This window comes from Brachyistius frenatus, unplaced genomic scaffold (genome assembly GCF_029030835.1).
Source record: "Brachyistius frenatus isolate BFR_SWC_R1_liver_20210118 unplaced genomic scaffold, ASM2903083v1 Contig_137, whole genome shotgun sequence".
Taxonomy (NCBI): domain Eukaryota; kingdom Metazoa; phylum Chordata; class Actinopteri; family Embiotocidae; genus Brachyistius; species Brachyistius frenatus.
In genome coordinates this window covers 618,473-639,607 of record NW_027210736.1, presented here as the reverse complement: position 1 = coordinate 639,607, position 21,135 = coordinate 618,473, and the positions used below count along the sequence as shown (strand labels likewise).

Genomic DNA, 21,135 nt, shown 5'->3' with positions numbered 1-21,135 from the left:
CAAAACAGGGTTGTTGTTTTTTTAAACTTCTCACGTGGTTTCATTTTAACAAAAGTTCAAATGATCCAAAAGTAACGTGCTGCTCAGAAACTAATGCTGCACTATTAATAATCTGATGATGTCATATATCATCAGACATCAGCCAGTGGAAACAAACCAGGACTTTTTTACTGCAAATACTTCAACTGCATGTTAATTTTGCTTAATGAGAACTTTTTCCTGCAGGACGTTTACTTGTTGAATGAAAACAGGTCTGTTTGAAAGAAAAACACTACTTTTACTACAAATTGCAAATTGAACAGAGTTTTATCTTCAGCGTGTTCCTGCTGAAGCTCAAAGGACTTTAAGATTTGGGCCTTTGTTGATCTCGTCAGCTACTTTACGCGGCGAACGCGGCCCTTCGGACGGAGTCCCGACGCTCTCGGCTGCTGAAATAGGTCATCGTGTTTTTTCCTGCGACGGGAAACAAAGGGTTTTTTTCTGATTAAATTCTGCAGACGCGACGGCCATCGGGCTCACGGCAGCACACGCTACTGAAGCAGAAAAACAAAAAAGGGGCACTGTACGTCCTCATCAAAATTCCAATCATAAAACCAAAACAAAGGCTTTCAGGTTCGTTTATACGACGTGGATAAATGACCTGAAAAATAAAGGATTAACGTCGAGTCACTTCGAGGCCAAAAAATCAAAATCTTTGGCTGTCAATAACAAGCACTTTGTTTTATGTGCTGAAAATCATATTCAGGCTCAAATTGAATTCATCTGATAATCTGGCAGTGAAGGATCGACTGTATTTGGACTTTCAGAACTATTTTATGTTGGTTTTTATAAACACAAAGAGGCGTTTTTGTTTTTACTCAATTTAATGACTATTTTTGTTTGTTTTTGGGAGCCACATCAAGACTAATTTCTATCATCTTGTGAGATGAAGTTTTTATCTCTGCGTGTTTTTCTCTGAGCCTCGTAGAATGCAGCATCTTCTCTTTGTAGACTTAAGTTTATACCAGCTGACTGACCCACAACCCGGGTCACACCGAGGGCAAAAGATCAGCTGAGACACAGTCGGGATCAAATACAGAGCTATATGTAAAGAAAGAGAGAGTGTGTGTGTGTGTGTGTGTGTGTGTGTGTGTGTGTGTGTGTGTGTGTGTGTGTGTCAGAGGGGGGGTATTAGAGAATCAGAGCAGAGAGCATAGAGAGAGAGAGAGAGAGAATGAGGCTGCTCTAACAGTGGTCCGCTGACCGCCAGTTGAACCTCCCTCTGAACTGAAGATGAACCCTAAACTTGAGGATCTTCGGTCACGGATCTCCCTGGGAGCTACGAGCGGCAGCAGCTAGAACGATGCTCACACACACACACACACACACACACACACACACACACACATCAACGAAGCTACACAGATAATTCCATCATCATCATCATCATTGTAGCGTAAAAAAATTGACTTAAAACAATTCCACTGGTGTGAAATTTGCACGCACACGCACACGCACACGCATTGATCCCCTGAACATGTTAACCTTGCCCTTCGCGCTACATGCCTCTAGCTGCCACATGCTAATCCACAGGGCTTTGCAATCATGCAGACAAAGTAACACTGGGACCTTAAAGGTGTTTCACACACACTGTACAAAGAAAACACACACACACACACACACACACTACAAAGAAAACACACACACACGCACACACACTGTACAAAGAAACACACACACAGTTGTTGCATATAACGTAACACTGCAGCACATGTCCCCCCCCCCGCCCCCCCATGGCACACCCAGCAGAGTGTACTGTGGGGTCACGGACAGGTCACCACAACATATAATGATCCCGGGTATGTCTTGTGCTCAGCTGACAGACAGACACAGAAGAAGAAGAAGAAGAAGGAGAGGAGGAGGAGGAGGAGGAGGAAGAGGAGAAGAAAAATAAAATAAAAAATAATTGCTGCTTTTCCCACATTACAACCTGTTGCCAGCATTTAATTTCCTTGTTTTCAAAGCTGCAGCAGAAGATGTCGCCCCGGGGGTGGAAACTGAGACATCTTTCAAAAGCTGCACCCTCAACCCCCCCCCCCCACACACACACACACACCTTAGGCCACGCCCACTGTGTCCGCAATATTTCTGGAGCTCACAAGTAAAGTACATTTTTTCAAACAAAACTCGTTTTATTGACAAAAAAAAAAAACCAACTAATTTCCGATCAGAAAGTTCTCTGTTCACCAAATTAAAAACTCAGAGGAGGAAACGAGCTGAAAAACTAAGTGACGGGGTTTGTGGGAAATGTGGTCTTCACATTACAAATGTGCTAATTTAATGCTGATTGTCAATGGAAAAGTGATTAAATATTACTGCATCTTAATTAGTCAAATACACACACAGAGTTGCACAAATTGCCTTGAAGTATGGGAAGGTTTTATAATCAGATTAAAGTTGATGGTGCAGTTAATCAGCTACGGTGGTGAATGCCAGAAAATATATGCAAACAGGCCTTCTGGGTAATCACACATGAGAGAAGATCTGTGTTTACAAATATTTTTTAATCATCTATTTTTTTTAGCCGGCTGCAGTCGTTGTGCATAAATATTAGAGATGCACACATAGAAATGCAGGTATAAAAAACAGCTGGATGAAACTAACAGAAATGTCTTCTTTCCATTTCCACTGTTTGAAGTTCCATAAAAAAAAACAACTATAAAAAGGCTTAAAATGGACAGAAGGAGGCCGTTAATTAAACTCAACTTCCTGATCGGCAATATTTTCACCTTAATAAAGTGCAACCCTGCTGCTATATATATAGTTATAAAAACTAGTAGCAGAATAAATTCATAAATTATCTGCAAACATCAATATTTCATGATAGAAATGCTGCAGTGTGGCCGGTGGTACGTGCGCTCCTCCTTTTGTTTGACAGACTTCACACATGAAGCAGAAGAAACGCTTTGTGGCAACAGAGATGCATTAAATGGTTCCTCTTATGGGACAAAACTACCCCCCACCTCCACCTCCAGACACCACCTCCACCTCCAGACACCTTCCTCTTTGAAATGGGAAGCAGCCCGACTTTTACATTCAGCACAGAGAACGAAATAAGACTTTCCTCTGATGACTTATTTATATCCCACCGGTTCAACACGGAGGGAGAAAGCGGAGGTCCGTATTTCAACAAATGGACCTTAAAAGGAAAACGGGGAAGTCAGGAGTCAGTGTGCAAGATTTTTTTTAACCTTTACCCAGAGAGCAGCTTTTTCCCGAGCATGCATGCTCATTTCCAGCAGCACAATCACCCTCACAGCTTTACATACACATACACACACACACACACACACACACACACACACACACACACACACACACACACACACACACACACACTCCAGGGAGCTCCGCTCAGAAGAACCGCCGTCTACGGCTGCCCGAGCGGCTCCAGGCGAAGCAGCTGGAGGTCAAGGGCATCTCGACGGGAGCTGTTTGAGGGGCAGATTCGACATCCAATAATCCTACAAACACTTTCTGCGGTTCTGGAGGCGGAGATGATGTTCCTCGTTCGGTTAAAAACTTAAAAGTGCAGAAGAAGCAACGATGAGGTGAGAAAGCAGGGGCAAGGTCACGAATTTCAGATCGTTCAAATAGTCCTTTTTTATTTATTTTTTTTAACCAGGCGCCTAGTTGTAATGTGTTACTCCCATCACAAGGTGGCGGTAATGCACCTAAAAGACGCCATGAAATACTAATATTCAAAGAAAAATCGAATAGTTCAGAGCGAATTTCGAACAGTAGTTTTGCTTGAAATATCCGTTTTAGTAAAAAAAAAGAAAAAGAAAAGAAAAGCGCTTAAGAGACAAAACTTGTCGCAACTATTACATCATCGGCCGCTCGATTTTAGCAAAACGCATTAATTTTACGTTCGTACCTGTAAACACACTTCACAGATATTTCACCTCCCATTAATATTTCCACCTCATTTCCTCCTTTACTGTTTTAACGAGCGAGATAATAGCGCCACCTGGTGTTTATATATAAAAACAACAAAACACTCAACTTCCAAACGGACTTAAACAACATGGTTTCAGGTTCTTCTTCATAAAGTCTATTATTAAAAGATAATTAGGCGTATATTATGATAGTGGCATAAAACGAACAGAAAAAGACGATCAACTGCAAATATTTATTTAATTTAGTTAGTTTTTTTCCAACTAATTTTCTTTTTCGAGATCATAAAAAGGTATAAAGAAAAATATGAGCGACTTTTTTTTGTTTTAACTTTAGTTGGTTATAAATGTTGGAGGATTAGTTTTATTTGAAGCATTATATTCGGGCAGATACCAAACAGTTTATAATTTCACCTAATTTATAGAAAATGTGTAAAAAATTATAATAATCACAAGTTTCACAAAAACATTTGTACCTGCAGCTGTCGTTAGCATTAGCTAGCACTAGCCCCGTTTGAGACTCAAACAAAGAGAACTTTATTTTCCAACTCACCTCCAGCTGCAAACTGAAGCCTTTAATCCGCGCTGACTCCTTCTTCTCCGACATGACTTCACGGTTTATTTTTAACGTCTGTTTTGTTGTTTTCGGCGCGAAAAATAACAAAAAATGGAGACAGGCTGAAGGACGAGGACGACGGAGCACCTCCATGTTTGTTTTGCTCCGAAGTCACGTTTTATCTCGCGAGATCTTTTGTGTGGTCTCACTCGCTTTTAAAATCGGTAAAAGATTTTTTTTAAAACAGTAAAATTATCAAATGCAATTTATTTTTGTATCTATTTTTTTTTTAACTGACATCAAAGTTATGAATAAACATGTACAGAAATAGAAATGAGGAAAACAGTTATGGTGCAGTAATAAAATAAATAAAGGAAATGAAAATCCAAATTAATGAGGCTTTTAATTTGAAATGTAACAGACAAAGACAGGAAGACGTCAGTAGTTCTGTCCAAATAATAACTGTAACACCTTACTCTGAAAAAAAATATATATAAAAAATAAAAATAATGTACAAAAATACAAAAAGGTAATTGTGGCTGATGGCTTAGTAAACAGTGTTATTAGCAACATTTCTAAGCTCCTTACAGGCGTCCTTGAGAAGGCTCGTCTGCTCTGTATCGTACATTTGATGAAGCAGTTGTTTATCTGGTTAAATCCATGACTGACGATCATAAACATACGGATTTTTGCATCGCAGACACATGCTGGTGTTTTTTTAAGACGGCCGTGCGCGCTGAAAAGAGGATTTCCCATTGATCCCTTGTTGTTTCATAACTCTGCTTTAACACTGCTCCCCTGAGGTCACAGGGTGTGTCGGCCAGACGCGGCGGTGACAGCGTGTCTGCGTGTGTGTGTGTGTGTGTGTGTGTGTGTGTGTGTGTGTGTGTGTGTGTGTGTGTGTGTGGACCGCATGCTGGTGTCCAGCCTGCAGGGCATCACAGAGTTCTGCCAGAACAAGTTGTGTTACTTGTGCTACTACACACATTGCATGTGAAAAGGTCACACACTGCGATCCCTGGAGGAATGGCCGGGAGACCCTGTGTCGTTCATGGACTGAGTTGTCCCACATCCACAGGCCACAACCAAGTACATGTGTTTCTAAGGTTTTGCATGAATAATGGACGTGTTTCAACTGAATCAATCACGAACTAAAAATACGTACTATTAAAAACACAGCTTGTTTTTTTTTTCATTTGGTTGCTTTGTCTACCTTTTATTTCCTTGCTGTCGGTCATGAGTAACATGTTTTGTGTTGCGTTACTGTATATGTCCATAAAGGTGACAGTCATTGGTTCACCACTGTTATTGGCTTATAGCATCTTGAAAATTAAGTATAATCTACTTTAACCGCTCTTTGTCTCCATTTAAAACTTGTGAAAAACTGAAATATTATTTGTCAAATTTACCCAGAAATTCACTTCTTGTGAAAATTACAATAACTTTGTGTAGCAGATGTTATTTTCCTGGTAGTTATCTTAATTTGTGAAGATCTCTGCCCCAATGTTTACAACAACTGTCCTCCATCAACACCTTCCAACGTCTGGCAGCTGTTTTCTATTATCAAAGTATCGTACCATGATTTCTTTAATCCCTAATTTATTGCCATTTTAATATCAGGTTCCATTTTTGTTTCCACCGCAGTTATGACTCATTTAAGAGCCGACGACATAAACGATTATCTGACTGAATCCTCCTTTTGTCACTGAAAGAAAAAGTTCAGACGCTTTATTCATCAGGACAACAAAAAGCAATACGAGAAAAATGTTTTTTTTACAAATCGAGACAAACGTCATTCCTCAAAAAAGGAAGTAGAAATCTTACATCATCCAGGAAAAATGTCATTCTCTTGGGATGATGTGACATTTTTTCTTCCTTTCCAAAGCCCCCTCATGTTGTCTGTGATGACCCGGGTCTGAACCTTGTTGATAGCTCACAGTAAATTGGCCCCGATACGGGTCAAACCCTCGTCAATATCCTGTTAAAGCCCGGTCCCATAATGTAAAAAGGATTAGTGTCTGTCTGGGAAATCATGTGTCCATCTCTCAATGAAGGACTTTGGACGGATCTCTTTTTGAACCATTATGGTGCACGAGCGCAACACTGCAGGATTGAAACTCCTAAATCCTCCCGGAGTGATGCTTCAATCTGTTAGTGAATATATTCCATTAAAGAGCGAAATAAGGAAGTAGAGGGAGACAAAAAAAAACAAATAAAAAAACAAGTTGTGTGTTCCCCGAGGTCACGACAGGTGGTGGCGTCCCGCAGCCGTGACGGCGGGACAACTGCTGTGGACACCCAGGCTGCATGGAGACTGACAGGTGGTCATTTGAAGAGAGGGGGGTAGAGGTGGGGGTGGGGGGCGTGCAGGTTGCAAGGCCGGTGTCAGCACCATCTATCATGACCTGGGGATGGGGTTTCACCTCCAGGGCCAAATGCAGGTCACCGTTTCCAGGTCTGAGAAGTTTCCATTGTTGAGCAACATTTCTGCGCCTGCAGATAGTTTCCATTGCTTGAGTGTAATTTTAGTCTGACACCTCCTCTGCTCGGTGCCACCCCCCCCCCCAAACTCCTCCCACCTCTGAGGTTTCTGTGTCCAGATCTGCAAGAACTGTTGCATAATCAGAGACACGGATGCATCCATAAACCCGGTGTGTCCCGTGTGCATGAAGACCGGGCCAGAACCTTCACGGAGTCTTTGCATCGTTTTGTTCAGCACACTTTCACTAATCACTAAATGTTTCTGATTAATTCCTCCTGTAAAGGCCAAATCTTTTTAAGCCAAACAGGGTGCTACGATTTCCAGATTTTTAATAAACAACCGGAGTGTTTTCGATGCATGAATGTGGACTATTTTTAATCATCAGATTTGGCCTGAAAAAAAAAAAAACAACAACCAATGATGCACTCTTTTAAATAATGTTGCTTGTTGTAGGCTGTGAACTTTCGTTTGGTGTTCATCTCACTTAAAGATGAAATCCAAGGTGTGTCAATTCAGTTGAAGATAAGATAAGATAAAACTTCATTAATCCCGCTGTGGAGAAATTCAGTTGTCACAACAGATTAAGAATGCTGGTAGAAAAAAGGTAAACACACAGAAAGAGTAAATTACAAATACGCATGTGTAACCCACATTAGTTTTACCAGCAACTAAAGGGTTAACTCAAACATGCAATACCGACGTTCACCAGAGGGGCGCTGTGGTGCACGTCGGGAGATCAAAGCCGTCTCCCTGGAGACGACCCTTCATGCCTCAATGAAACAGCAGCGTCATGATCTCCACCAGGAAGAATCTCATCGGTTGGTTTTTGCTCTCTGCTGTTGAGGATGTTTATTTATTTGATCGTTAACCAGACCGACTCCGGAGGAAGAAGTTTCTTTACGTCTTGAGAAGAATCTCCGGTGAGTGACGGATGCGTTGCTAAGAGTTAGCCGTTGGTGTAGAGCTACAAAGAAGGACAGTTATTTAGTTGGGCTAAAGATACCGATCAGGAGAGAACAGAAAAAAACCAGTCGGAGATAAATATTAAATTGTTGATGAATATTATTTTATGGTTGATATCTGTGATTGTGAAGTTACATGTGACCGACGGGGCTAGCTAAGCGCTAGCTAAGCGCTGGGGGTTAATGCGTCGGGACCTGTTGAACCGAGCGGGAACGATGACGTCATGTTCTTGTTTTAGCGCCAGAAGTAAACGGTCAGATGGAGAACAGCTGTTGAGTGTGTTGCTTAGTAACGGTGGACGTTTAAATAATGTCTGTTAGGTATAAGTGATATATGTCACTGAGACATGAGTACATGTGTGTGTGAAATATGTTGGTATGTTAATATTGACCATAGTGAATATTGTGTGTATATATATATATATGTGTGTGTGTAATACTATTTTTCTGGTCATTTACTGTTACACCAACAATAGAGTTTATAAATTATAGTACTGACATCGTATTCAATTCTGCTGTATGCAGATTGTTTTTGTTTTGTATGGATCTGTGATGGAGACAACGATCCCCAGAAACCTCCACAGAGCTGGAGCTGAGTGACCCTGTGACCCCTGATCATCTTCTCCGTGGGTGAAGCTGCATTTGGGCTTCTTGGATTCTCCTGCAGGAGCACCGACGAGCAAAAGATTGAGATAAGAGTTATTCTGAGAGCCTCCAGACATAAACTACCTGGGTAGTAGACTGAAAGACAAGAGACTGAAACTGACTGACTGTGAGAGAAATACCGGTATTGGGGTTATTATTTGAATTTGTTATTTTTCTTTTATGTTGTTCCCTTGATTTTGTGTGTTAAAAATCTATAATAAATTGCAGTTCAGTTCCTTGTTTTAAACTGCAAACATTTGCCGTGTTTCATTCACTCCCAGAGCGACCTAAAGACAGTCCTAAACTAAAACACAGGAAATCTACTGTGTTACATAGATACTACACACGCAATAAAAAAAAATAGAGAATAGAATAGAATAGAATAGAATAGAATAAGGTTTCCTGTTGAAGTTTTGACTCTTGGTACTGAAATGCAGCTGTGTTTCTCCAACTGGATTCCTGTTTTGTTTGTATCGTACACACAGATTTGTGTTATTCTGCAAACTGACAGATTGTGGCAGCAATGAGCTGATAAATATCACAATATGAAAAAAAAAAATAAAGGAGGAGAAGAAGACGGCATGCAAGCATTAGTAGATGTTAACATTTAAATTTTGTGCATTAGATTTTCTTGTGAATGGAAATGCATTCAGCATGTAAGCAAAGAAAAGGTCTGTCTGCAAGCTCAATTGTTTTTAAGGTGCAATTCATGTTTTGCAAGCAAAACAAAACTAACAACAGGAAAGTCAAAGTGTCTGTCAGAGTCCTTCATTTCCTCCTCATGGTGACGAGTAGATGAGTGCCTCCCACAGTTAACCTGTTTATTTATACCCTTAACCTTAATCCGGAGCGCCCTTCACTGCTGAGTGTGACCTCCTGCCGGGTGACTCTCAGGTGGAGACGATGGCGGTTGGAAACGAGCCAGAATCACTTCGATGACGATCATTTCTCACCGTCTGAATACTCCAATAAATTCATTTCAGTGCCTCGTTTTCGTCCCTCTTTATATTTAAAATCGAATATGTCTCACACACAGAAGGGGGCTCGGTTTTTGTCTTTGTAGCTCAGAGAAAGTCGAGGAAAGCGGGAGAGACTGGAAACACTTCATGTGAAGCACGCAAACACTTCAAGTTTAAAAAAAAAGAAAAGGAGCCGACAATGAGAGCATGCACGTAGCTAATTCTGTCCACACACACACACACACACACACACACACACACACACACACACACACACACACACAACCTGTGTGATGAAGAACAATGGTACTCAGACTGTACCACACACACACACACACACACACAGACAGATACACACAGCTGCATCACCCAGCACCAATTACCACAGCTGTGACCTCACACGTCCGGGTCACTGAGTCCCACAAAATGGACAAAAAGAAACTTGTCCTGGAATCTCGGCTCCCAATTACTCCGCACTGAGCTTTCCGGGCGGACAATGCTGCAGGTGAGAAGTTGGACGGGGCTCCGTCACAGCTTGGCAGACGCACAATGGAGCCCCTGTGGCATCGCTTGGAGCGGCTGCGGGACCCAGTCGCTGATGGGTCGCTCGGCCAGAACCGCTCTACAAACAGGGCTGTTCAGAAGACATATTTCACTGTCAAAGGTCTATGAAAGATATTTAAACTTGAATAGTCTTCACACGCCGACAGTACGAGAACAATAGTGGGACATTGACTGTATACAAAAGTAGACGTAGCTTCCAGGTCTGAAAAATGAGGCCTTAAGCTGCAGTACCAGCGAGTGCCACTAGAGGTCGGCTCCAAAAAGCCTCCGGCTCCATAGACTCCCATTCAACTTCTCTCATCAAATCCAAAGTGAATAAAATGTGTCCATCGGTTATCTTGGTCAGATCGGTTAGATCCACCTCTGGCTCCTCCCCCAGCTCGTCCAAATATGGTCACTTCCTGCTCCGAACCGCTCCGAACTAACAAAGATGGTGACGGACAGAATCTGAACTGGAGGATTCATAATGTTCACAAACCAACGATGACATCACTGATGGTTGATGACATCACTGATGGTTCTTATTGAGTGGGATTAAGACTTTTTTTCTGGTGCCGTCTAAAAAAGTTATTTCAAAGTATTTTTACAGAGTAAAACCTTTAGTTATATTCAGTATTTTCAGTTTACATTCATGACTTTTCAGGATTATAACTGCCAACTGAAATATATTCAGCAAAACTCCAAAGAAGCACTACTTTCTCTTTTGTTTACCACAAACGCTGGCCGATCTCCTGCGTCTGTAATTCTGCAGATGATACTGATTTTGTTTAGTTTGAGGTTTTATTGGAGTAACATTTTCTGCTTTGCTTCATAAAAAGCAACAAAAGAAAAAAAAAAATCCTCACATGACAGGATGATTCATGTTCAGAAGCCAGCGAGAGCAACTAAACATCTGAGACAGATTGTTGCACACATGCCTCGTGTCAGCGTCATCTCATCCTCCATCTCCGTGGTTACTGATCTGGTTTATATTGAAACAACACACACACACACACACACACACACACACACACACACACACACACACACACACACACACACACACACACACACACACACACACACACACACACACACACACACACACACTGTAGGGCAACCGTACAAAAACTGCAATACCAAACAATGCAGCAGCACCGATACAGATGCAGGATATCAAAATACTGCTGAGAGATATCGATTCTTCCATCTTGACACTCCCAAAGTTTGCGGTGAGGTCGAACATCACAGCAGCTCCAAAAAAAAACCCCCAGAGAAAGTCAGAGAGAGGTGAAACAGCGAGGGCTGAGCGGAGCTACTGTACAAGCTGCCGTCTTCAGGAAACGGGCGGTATGCGCTGCAGAGAACAGCTAAGGTCAACAACAGAGCCCTGCATTGATTCCACATATGTGGTAAGGTCAGAAACTATCATGGGAGCTTTGCCCCTGGGCAGTTTCCAATCATTCTGTTTCTCATAATCTGTGGAAAACTCGTCTGCTTTTTACAGTTCAATGACCACTCGGCTCTGCAGCAATTACAATGCCCTCTTTGCGCCCTGACAGTTCAATGCCACGTACAAGCGATCTAATGTGATCGAGTTTTCCCAAAAGCGCGCTGGACGCTTTCGCACGGCGTCACGTCCGCGTTCACGTTGAATTCGTTGACACGCTAACGGCTCTCCGAGGATCCGGTTTAAGACTTCTGATCGGTTGGCTGATTTGTAAACACAAAATCAAGCTCGACGCAGGTTTGTGATGTTGTCGTGTTAACAGTCAGTCAGCAAACCAATTATAACGCCGCCTCCTCCCGACTGCACACAACGCTCAATTGATAAACCCCACGGCCACGTGAAGATGACTTAGTGGGTCAAACGCAGCCTGCAGACAGTGCAAGAGATGCGCTAATGTGAGTGTGCACACACACACACACACGCACACACGCACACACACACACACACACACACACACACACACACACACACACACGAACGTGCAGAGCATGCACAAAGTGGAAACAGACGGCGCTAAAAATAAACCATCTGAAATATTTAACTTACTGACCCAGAAAACAACCGCGGCATAATCTAATGTTTGCATAAGCTGAGGACACCATGGCGACGGAGCCATGATATCATTGCGGCTGATGGGTTGTTGTTTTTTTATTGAATTTTTTTATACCGTTGATGAAATGCAGGATACTTTCTGCAGCGTCTGTCGCAAGTTAATGCATCAAAGTAACGCACGGATGAAGCGTGTGTGTCTCGGTTATGTACGACTGAAAAAATCACACTAAAAGAGATTAAATCAGGTCAATTGGCATCAGATGTTCTGAAAGAGGAACTCTAGGGATTAGATATTTTATTCAGCTGGACTCACAAGAGGAAGATTTAAAAAAACAACAACACACGAACGGCTGGATCAAACTGGATCCTACATTTCCCACAATGCAATATTCAAATGCTAAAGAACCCGAGGACTCAGACGTATATTGTTTTTGTTAGAAAATGCAGATATACAGGATGTATATTAACTCAATGAGAGTTCAAATGAACTCTTTTCTTGGAGTTAAACCTGAACTCTAGCGGGAGTTAAAACACTGAATCCCACGAAGAAGAAAATTCAACTTTTGTTTTAATTTGAACTCTTTCACAGTGTTAACAGTCAACACGACGAGCGTATTATTTGACGCTCATGGATTTAAAATTTCCTCAAACTATGAAGCTGCAGCTGATTCAGACCCTTTCGGAGGTCTTCACACTGGCTTTTCTGTTCCCAGAGTCAAAACTAAACATCAGTGTTCATTTTTTTATGCTCCACATATAACAAACTCCCAGAAACCTTCAGCTCCTGTAAATCCAGATTAAACTACATTTTAAGATCTTGATCAATTTCTTGAACGACACTGCAGCTTATTTCTGTACTTTATGTCTTTTTACGTCTTTTTGTTTTGCCTGATGTTTTGGTGTTTCACGTGAAGCACTTTGCCTTGCTCAAAGGTTTTAGATAGAAATAACCACCAGATTACAACATATTCATCATAAATTTATATTTAATAAAATGTATGCAGTGTAATTAAATGCAGTGTGACTGTAACAGGTATAAATATCACATTCCTACCTTGTACACTTATGAATTATCACCCCATTTTATGTATCATTTTTTCGTCATTGAAATGTCCCCAAAACGGCATGTTTTAACAAAAGTAAATATAATTTCTGCCCATCACTTAGGTTTTATTTTATTTTATTCTCGAGGGCGGCCAAAAGACAATAACAAAGGCATGCTGGGAAACAAAGCTGAACAGTAAACACCCAGCGAAGCAACACCGAAATACAAGAGCATCCCTGAAAACAAGCTGGAGTCCAACTTAGAAAATAAACTCTTTGCTTTAACGCAACAAATGATATACTTTAAATTCTGCCTTTTTTCGTTTTTAAACATATTAATCGCTGCCACACGCGTGAAACGACCGATCACGTAACACCTCGGTTGAACAAGCACCTTTAATCTCGCCGGGCCTCCTGGGAGCGAAAATTCACTGCTGGAATAAAAACCAAATGAAGTGAGAGTCAAAAGTTCCTCAGTGGCCCCGTGTCCTTCTCGGGGGCTGCTTCAGGTTGACGACGAGGACACGATGATTGGCATGTGCCCCCCCCCGTCATGCTCGCGGCTAAACAGCTATGTCCATATTCAGCAATGATATTGGCCTCTAACCCCCCGGTCCAGATGCTATTACCATTTTGGAGTCGCACCGAGCGTCCGGGGCCGGCGCACAACACCATCAATATTAATGTTGTGTGACTGAGGCGGCTTTAGAGGAACTTTCTCACACATCAATATTGATGGTGTTGCCATACATTGGAGTCAGGGCCCTTTTTAAGGATTTATAAGAGGAGCGCAGGGGGCGGGGGGGGGGCAGCTGTATGCGAAAGAAGGGCCCCCAATTTTGGTCAGCAACTCCAATGATGTACATTTTCCTGCCGTTCAGAGCAATTTCGGTGGGCGGTGGGGAGAGGGGTGGAGGAAAGGGGAGCGGGGTGGGGGCTTCAACCCACGCCTGATGAGATCTGAGTGGAGAGGGGTTGCGTGAAGACGGATCCAATTCCCCTTGCAATGCTTTGCCGGAGATGATAGTTGTGGAAAAAAAAATAAAAATGAACATTTCATTTCAGGGGATCTGGGAATGCCTAATGGGGGAGTGTTGATTCTGGAAGAGGGGAGTATTGCTTCTGGGACATCTTCACAAGCATCCCACCGTCGGGCCACACACGGAGACACAGATCCAATTCATTAGAATATTAGTTTTGGAGATGCAACGGCTCCATATATCAAGTGTCCCGAGGGTGATCTCGGCCCGCCGCCTCTTTTCACGCGTTCACGTCTAAATCATAGAAACAACCAAAAAAATAAATAAAAAGGGGAAATGAATGGAACCTAAAATGAACTGTGGCTTTCGCCTTGTCGCTCATAATCCGTTTGCAGAGTTCACATTGGTGTGTGTGTGTGTGTGTGTGTGTGTGTGTGTGTGTGTGTGTGTGTGTGTGTGTGTGTGTGTGTGTGTGTGTGTGTGTGTGTGTGTGTGTGTGTGTGGGGGGAGGGAGGGGTAGGGAGAGGGGGGTTTCCAGCTGCATTGGTCACGCGACGTGAAATATTAAGAGTTTTAAAAAGGCCACGAAAAAGCTAAAAGAAGCAGTCGCAGACGGGAAGCAGCGAAAAATGTGAGAACGACAACTTCAACGGAGGTTTGAACTCCTTATTATGTGAAAAGATGTTAGCGTTAATTTGAAGCTGTGATTCTGCCAGTTTCACAAAGGAAAGTCCAACATTTACTCTTTTAATGAATGTCTGCTCAGAAAGCTGCGCGGTGAAACGCTGCATCCTAACGGGCTCATTTTGAAACCATCGGAGCAGCTTTTAACCAATTAGCATCGACCATAATTGCAGCGAAGAACTCTAAAGCTGTGAGCGACAGCCGGTGGAGCCGAGAGAGGCAGCGAAACAGGAGGCGGAGCCAAAACAATGAGCCGGTGCCACGAATGGAAAACAGACCACAGGAACAGTGAAGGTGGAGAGACCTGAAACAGGAAGTGATCACGCAGAGTTCAAACAGGCCGTGTCGAGTGCAGCTTACAATGGCTAAAGCCTTAAAGCCCATTTAGAAATTGTGAGGCGGATTGTTCTTTTGTTCACTGTGACTGACCGACTGACCGTAAAAACCCAACGAACAGAAGGAAACGACAAACTTTTTAACATTTGAACACTCTTCATTTTAAAAAGTGGCAAAACAATTATCAGAAGTTATTCTTCCTGAGGAACAAATGATTGATTCTTAAGCAATATTACATTTTATATTACTTCATATGGCTCCAATTATGACGTTAGAGCCTAATATTGCAATTATACAACAAGTTAACTAAATAAAATATGTGTTCATATTGTGGAGCAATTCACTCTCAAAATATGCAACTTTTTGTTAGTGTGATCTCTGTTTCCATGGCAACACACGGGGTATGACTAACAACTGGAAAACAATCAGCAGACTCTTATGTAACGTACGCAAATGTTTACTACTCCAGGAAGTAGTCCGACCCTTAGCAACCACCCTAGCAACGGAGAGGATTTCCAGTCTCCACCTGAATAAATACAGAACAAAGAAACCCTAAACTGATCAGCTAGCTCAGTCTGGTTGGAACAAAGATATCTGGTGAACAAAGATATCTGATGAACAAAGATATCTGGTGAACAGAGATATCTGATGAACAAAGATATCTGATGAACAAAGATATCTGATGAACAAAGATATCTGGTGAACAAAGATATCTGATGAACTAAGATATCTGGTGAACAAAGATATCTGATGAACAAAGATATCTGATGAATAAAGATATCTGGTGAACAAAGATATCTGATGAACAAAGATATCTGATGAACAAAGATATCTGGTGAACAAAGATATCTGATGAACAAAGATATCTGATGAATAAAGATATCTGGTGAACAGAGATATCTGATGAACAAAGATATCTGATGAATAAAGATATCTGATGAACGAAGATATCTGGTGAACAAAGATATCTGATGAACGAAGATATCTGGTGAACGAAGATATCTGATGAACGAAGATATCTGATGAACGAAGATATCTGATGAACGAAGATATCTGGTGAACTAAGATATCTGATGAACGAAGATATCTGGTGAACGAAGATATCTGATGAACGAAGATATCTGATGAACGAAGATATCTGATGAACAAAGATATCTGATGAACAAAGATTGTAGGTGCGTGACTATTCGTGGTGTTACGGTACGGGTGCTCGGAGTGACCAAAAGAGACCCGACTTCACCAAATGGGTCTTTTAATCGAACTATAACAAGTAGAAACTACATTATATTGCAAGTTATGTGAAATTCAAATCCAGTCAAATATTCCCATTGAGAAGGCGGAGCGATATTTCTGGTGATGATGTCATGATGATTTGTTCCAAATGTTCCGTTGACCAATCAGATCTCTGGGGGCGGAGCTACTCGTTGTATAATAATCATCCCACACGCCGTCAACCATGTTCACTCACACACACACACACACACACACACACACACACACACACACACACACACACACACACACACACACACACACACACACACTCACACACACACACACACACACACACACATACTCACACACTCACACACACACACACACACACACATACAGAAAAAAAAAGAGTCAACATCTTAACATTTTGATAGCGGCAGGGGTCTCGTCTCATCTCGTCTCATCTCGTCTCGTCTCGTCTCTTCTCGTCTCGTCTCGTCTCATCAGGTTATCGATCGCTCGTAGAAGTGAGTCTGTCAGCGTCAGACGTCCTCTCAGGACGGCTGAGAATGAACATGTTGGCGAACAGAAAGCCTCGCCGCTCCGACAAGAGAAGGGTCACAGATACAAGTCAAGTACCCCCCCCTCCCACCACCACCTCACCCCTCCTCCACCACCTCCTTTCACTTAATACCCGGCTTTATTTGGATGGCGAGCCCAGCGGTAAGTGGGACCTCTTTGGAGGGGGGAGACAAAAGAGTGACCTCAATTCAATCTGACATCCCACCTATCGATCTGGGCCGCCGTATCCCCCGGAGACGAACGTCTGGCCTGCCCTTGTGCTGCCAACGCTCGCATTTAGCAACAAGACAAAATGTGCCTTTTTATTAATCAAAAAAATCCCCGGCCACATGTCTCGCGCCTCCGACTAAATTACACACTTTCTCCTCCCACGCAGGACGCCGTTCATCTTCGGTCGGGGCCCTTTTTGCTAAATTGAAAGCGTGTCATAACAAATAGGTGTCTGGCTCAAACGCATGTGACTGCCGCCGATGTTGTCTCTGTCAGAGGAGCGTCCCTCGTATTTTTAACAGGGCGGACCGGTGACACGGGCCCGGGACAATCACTGTCAGAGCGCACGGGGTGATGTATCTGCTGCCTTATTGCGTTTGTCATCTCGACCTCTGGCTCCGACCTGATTGGTTGCGGCCGCCCACCTGCAGACAGACGCTTCATGCGGATGGATGCGTCCTTCTGTCCCTGCATGTGTGAATGTAAATGTGCAGCGTTACGCTCGCGACCCGACCGACTGTCACTCGGTTTGAGGTGAAGTCGTCTTGTGCCGTGACGGGAAAACGTAGATGTCAAAATGACTCGAATGTGATACTAATACTTCAAAAACAATCGGGAGCAAAAATGTTGTGTATTTGAACGTAAGACAATTTTATAGATAAAGCACATTTAATTACTTTTAAATTAGAGCTCACAGACGGGATATAAAAGTGTTCGTACTTTCCAGGTCTGAAAAATGGTTCTGATCCAGAAGTGTCTTCAGCTGCAATACCAGCGAGTGCCACTAGAGGTCGGCTCCAAAAAGCCTCCGGCTCCATAGACTCCCATTCAACTTCTCTCATCAAATCCAAAGTGAATAAAATGTGTCCATCAGTTATCTCGGTGTTGTTAGCTAAAGTCACTCCTTCTTCTTAGTTTTCTGGAGGTCCATCTGAAAATAATCCCTCATTCATTAGAAAAGAAGATTCAAGAAGACCTGTTTTTGGGGGCGTGTCTGTTTGATTGACAGGCCTGCGGGGGGGGGGGGGGGGGGGGGGGGGGGGGGGGGGGGGGGGGGGGGGGGGGGGGGGGGGGGGGGGGGGGGGGGGGGGGGGGGGGGGGGGGGGGGGGGGGGGGGGGGGGGGGGGGGGGGGGGGGGGGGGGGGGGGGGGGGGGGGGGGGGGGGGGGGGGGGGGGGGGGGGGGGGGGGGGGGGGGGGGGGGGGGGGGGGGGGGGGGGGGGGGGGGGGGGGGGGGGGGGGGGGGGGGGGTGCAGTCAGGTTACAGCTATCGGTGGGCGGGACGTAGTATCGTCAGGTTTCCAATCAGATCGGTCCGATCCACCGTTGGCTCCTCCCCCAGCTCGTCCAAATATGGTCACTTCCTGCTCCAAACTGCTCCGAACTATCAAAGATGTTGACGGACAGAATCTGAACTGGAGGCTTCATAACGTTCACAAACCAATTGGTTGGTTGTTGCTTGGTTAGACCGTGTTACTGTTTTTAAATTGTCAAAATACTTAAAAAATGCTTTTTCACACAGATTTTCTGGCTTCATATGTTTAAAGAAATTTAAAAAAAAATGTTTACCACAAAAGTAGACTGATTATCACATTGATATGATAAATTTGTTTCCACAAATACAAAATCAATGAAAAACTCCAAGAGAGCCCCCGTTACACCAGAGTCTAAAAATGCTCCAAAATAAAATAAAAAAAGATGGTTGAAGTCATTGTGATTTTTGTTTAACATGTGATTTCCGCTCGGATTATTCTCCAAACAAAACGTTCACAACCTTCAATAAATCCTCACACATTAGCCAACAATGTTGACCAACCTGCGATAAACCCTCGAAATCTGCAACGTGCCGAGTAATTTACCTTCAAAGGAATAGCCCGTAATTGCTGCACCTGGCTCTGCAGGTCGTGGTATTTACTGGCTCTGATTTTGTATCTCGCAGCGACGTGTTTGTTGCTTTTATGGTTTATGCTGAGGCCGGCGCTCGCTGTAAATGGCAGGTGTGCAAAATTGAAGTGCAAAAGTAATTCAGCTCCTGCCATTCAAAGGAGCTGTGTCAGTTTGATTTACCTGTACACATAAACACACACACACACACACACACACACACACACACACACACACACACACACACACACACACACACACACACACACACACACACACACACACACACACACACACACACACACCTTTGGGCCACATGTGTTTTTTATATTCATATGGTGGGGGAAAGAAAAAAAATGTGCGCCTCCAAAATGGAGGTTGAAGGGTCATGGTGTTTGGCCAGGAGTGACAGCTCTGAAATGAAGGCATAAGTCAATCGGCTGCTCTTCACACACACACACACACACACACACACACACACACACACACACACACACACACACACACACACACACACACACACACACACACACACACACACACACACACACACACACACACGTGAGTTGGAGCACGAGGCGAGATGACGGTGGGCGGTTAGGACGGAGGGATTGGGGGAGGTAGCTGCAGGAGGGGGGAGGCTGGGTGTAAAGGGCACAAGGTTACCATGTGGGGGAGTGTGTGTTGTGTGTGTGTGTGTGTGTGTGTGTGTGTGTGTGTGTGTGTGTGTGTGTGTGTGTGTGTGTGTGTGTGTGTGTGTGTGTGTGTGTGTGTGTGTGTGTGTGTGTGTGTGTGTGTGTGTGTGTGTGTGTGTGTGTGTGAGAAGGAGGGAAACTCAACATCATGTTGGAGAGATTAAACGGTACGAAACCTTTCCTCGTCTGTTCCTCGGTGTTCGGCGGTCCCGACTGTTCACTGAGAGCAACCGGCTATATTTACTCTAACCTGAACACACACACACACACACACACACACACACACACACACACACACACACACACACACACACACACACACACACACACACACACACACACACACACACACCTGGTGACACACCTTGAACCCAAAGGTCAAAGATCATGTGTGTTCTTTGTCTCTCTCTGTTTGGGTCATGGTGTTTGTTTACTTTCTGTCACGCACCAACCCGGCCTGTTTCAACATCTGGGCTGCAACTCAGCGTGAGAGACACACACACACACACACACACACACACACACACACACACACACACACACACACACACACACACACACACACACACACACACACACACACACACTCTTTCGGTTTAGAATCATGGATCGATCCAGAGTATTGATCGGCCCATCGCCTCCTCATTGAATCAAAGTGTTTTATATGTGTAAGCGAGCAGGAGAAGGATTTCTCCTCGATGATCTGAGGTGGCCGATGATGTTTAATTTGAACGGCTACTCTGGACAAGAAGAAAGAAGCCGCACCAATCAGAGGATTGTTGTTTTGCATCAAGATCGTTCAACATGTGGTCTGTGAGATATTTTATAAAATATTAAACCAAGCGGCAAACCTGCAGTGACGTCACCCGCCGGTTTGTGAACGGATGTTATGAAGCTTCCAGTTTTTGGCCGGCGCCATCTTTGCTAGTTCGGAGCAGGAAGTGACCATATTTGTACGAGCCGGAGGGAGGAGCCAGCGGTGGATCTGACACGTTTCAATCAGAAACCCGAAGACATTATGTCCCGCCCACCGACAGCTGTAACCTGACTGCACCTCAGGCCTGTCAATCAAACAGACCCGCCCCCAAAAACAGGTGTTCTTGAATCTTCTTTTCTAATGAATGAGGGATTATTTTCAGATGGACCTCCAGAAAACTAAGAAGAAGGAGTGACTTTAGCTAACGACACAGTTAGCTTGCATCCAGCGATAGCTTCAATGTGAGCGTTGTTTAAAACACACAATGGCAGGAAGTAAAACTAGACAGGTGAGTAATTTCAAAATAAAACATGAAACTCAACAACTAGAAGGCAGAACCAGCTACAGCACTATGTTCTCTAGCTCGCCTGTTGTCAACACGCTGTT

The 21,135-nt window shown here is 43.6% G+C and overlaps 1 protein-coding gene across 4 annotated transcripts in view; it reads right to left on the bottom strand.

Moving 5' to 3' along the window:
• Nucleotides 1-16,693: 16,693 nt before the first annotated feature.
• otud7b (OTU deubiquitinase 7B) overlaps nt 16,694-21,135 on the bottom strand; it is a 167,327-nt gene continuing 162,885 nt past the window's right edge. For all 4 annotated transcript variants that reach the window (XM_069715056.1, XM_069715059.1, XM_069715058.1 and 1 more), the window contains exon 13: nt 16,694-16,731. The gene's annotated coding sequence lies outside the window, so the exon portion shown is untranslated. The remainder of the gene's footprint in view (nt 16,732-21,135) is intronic.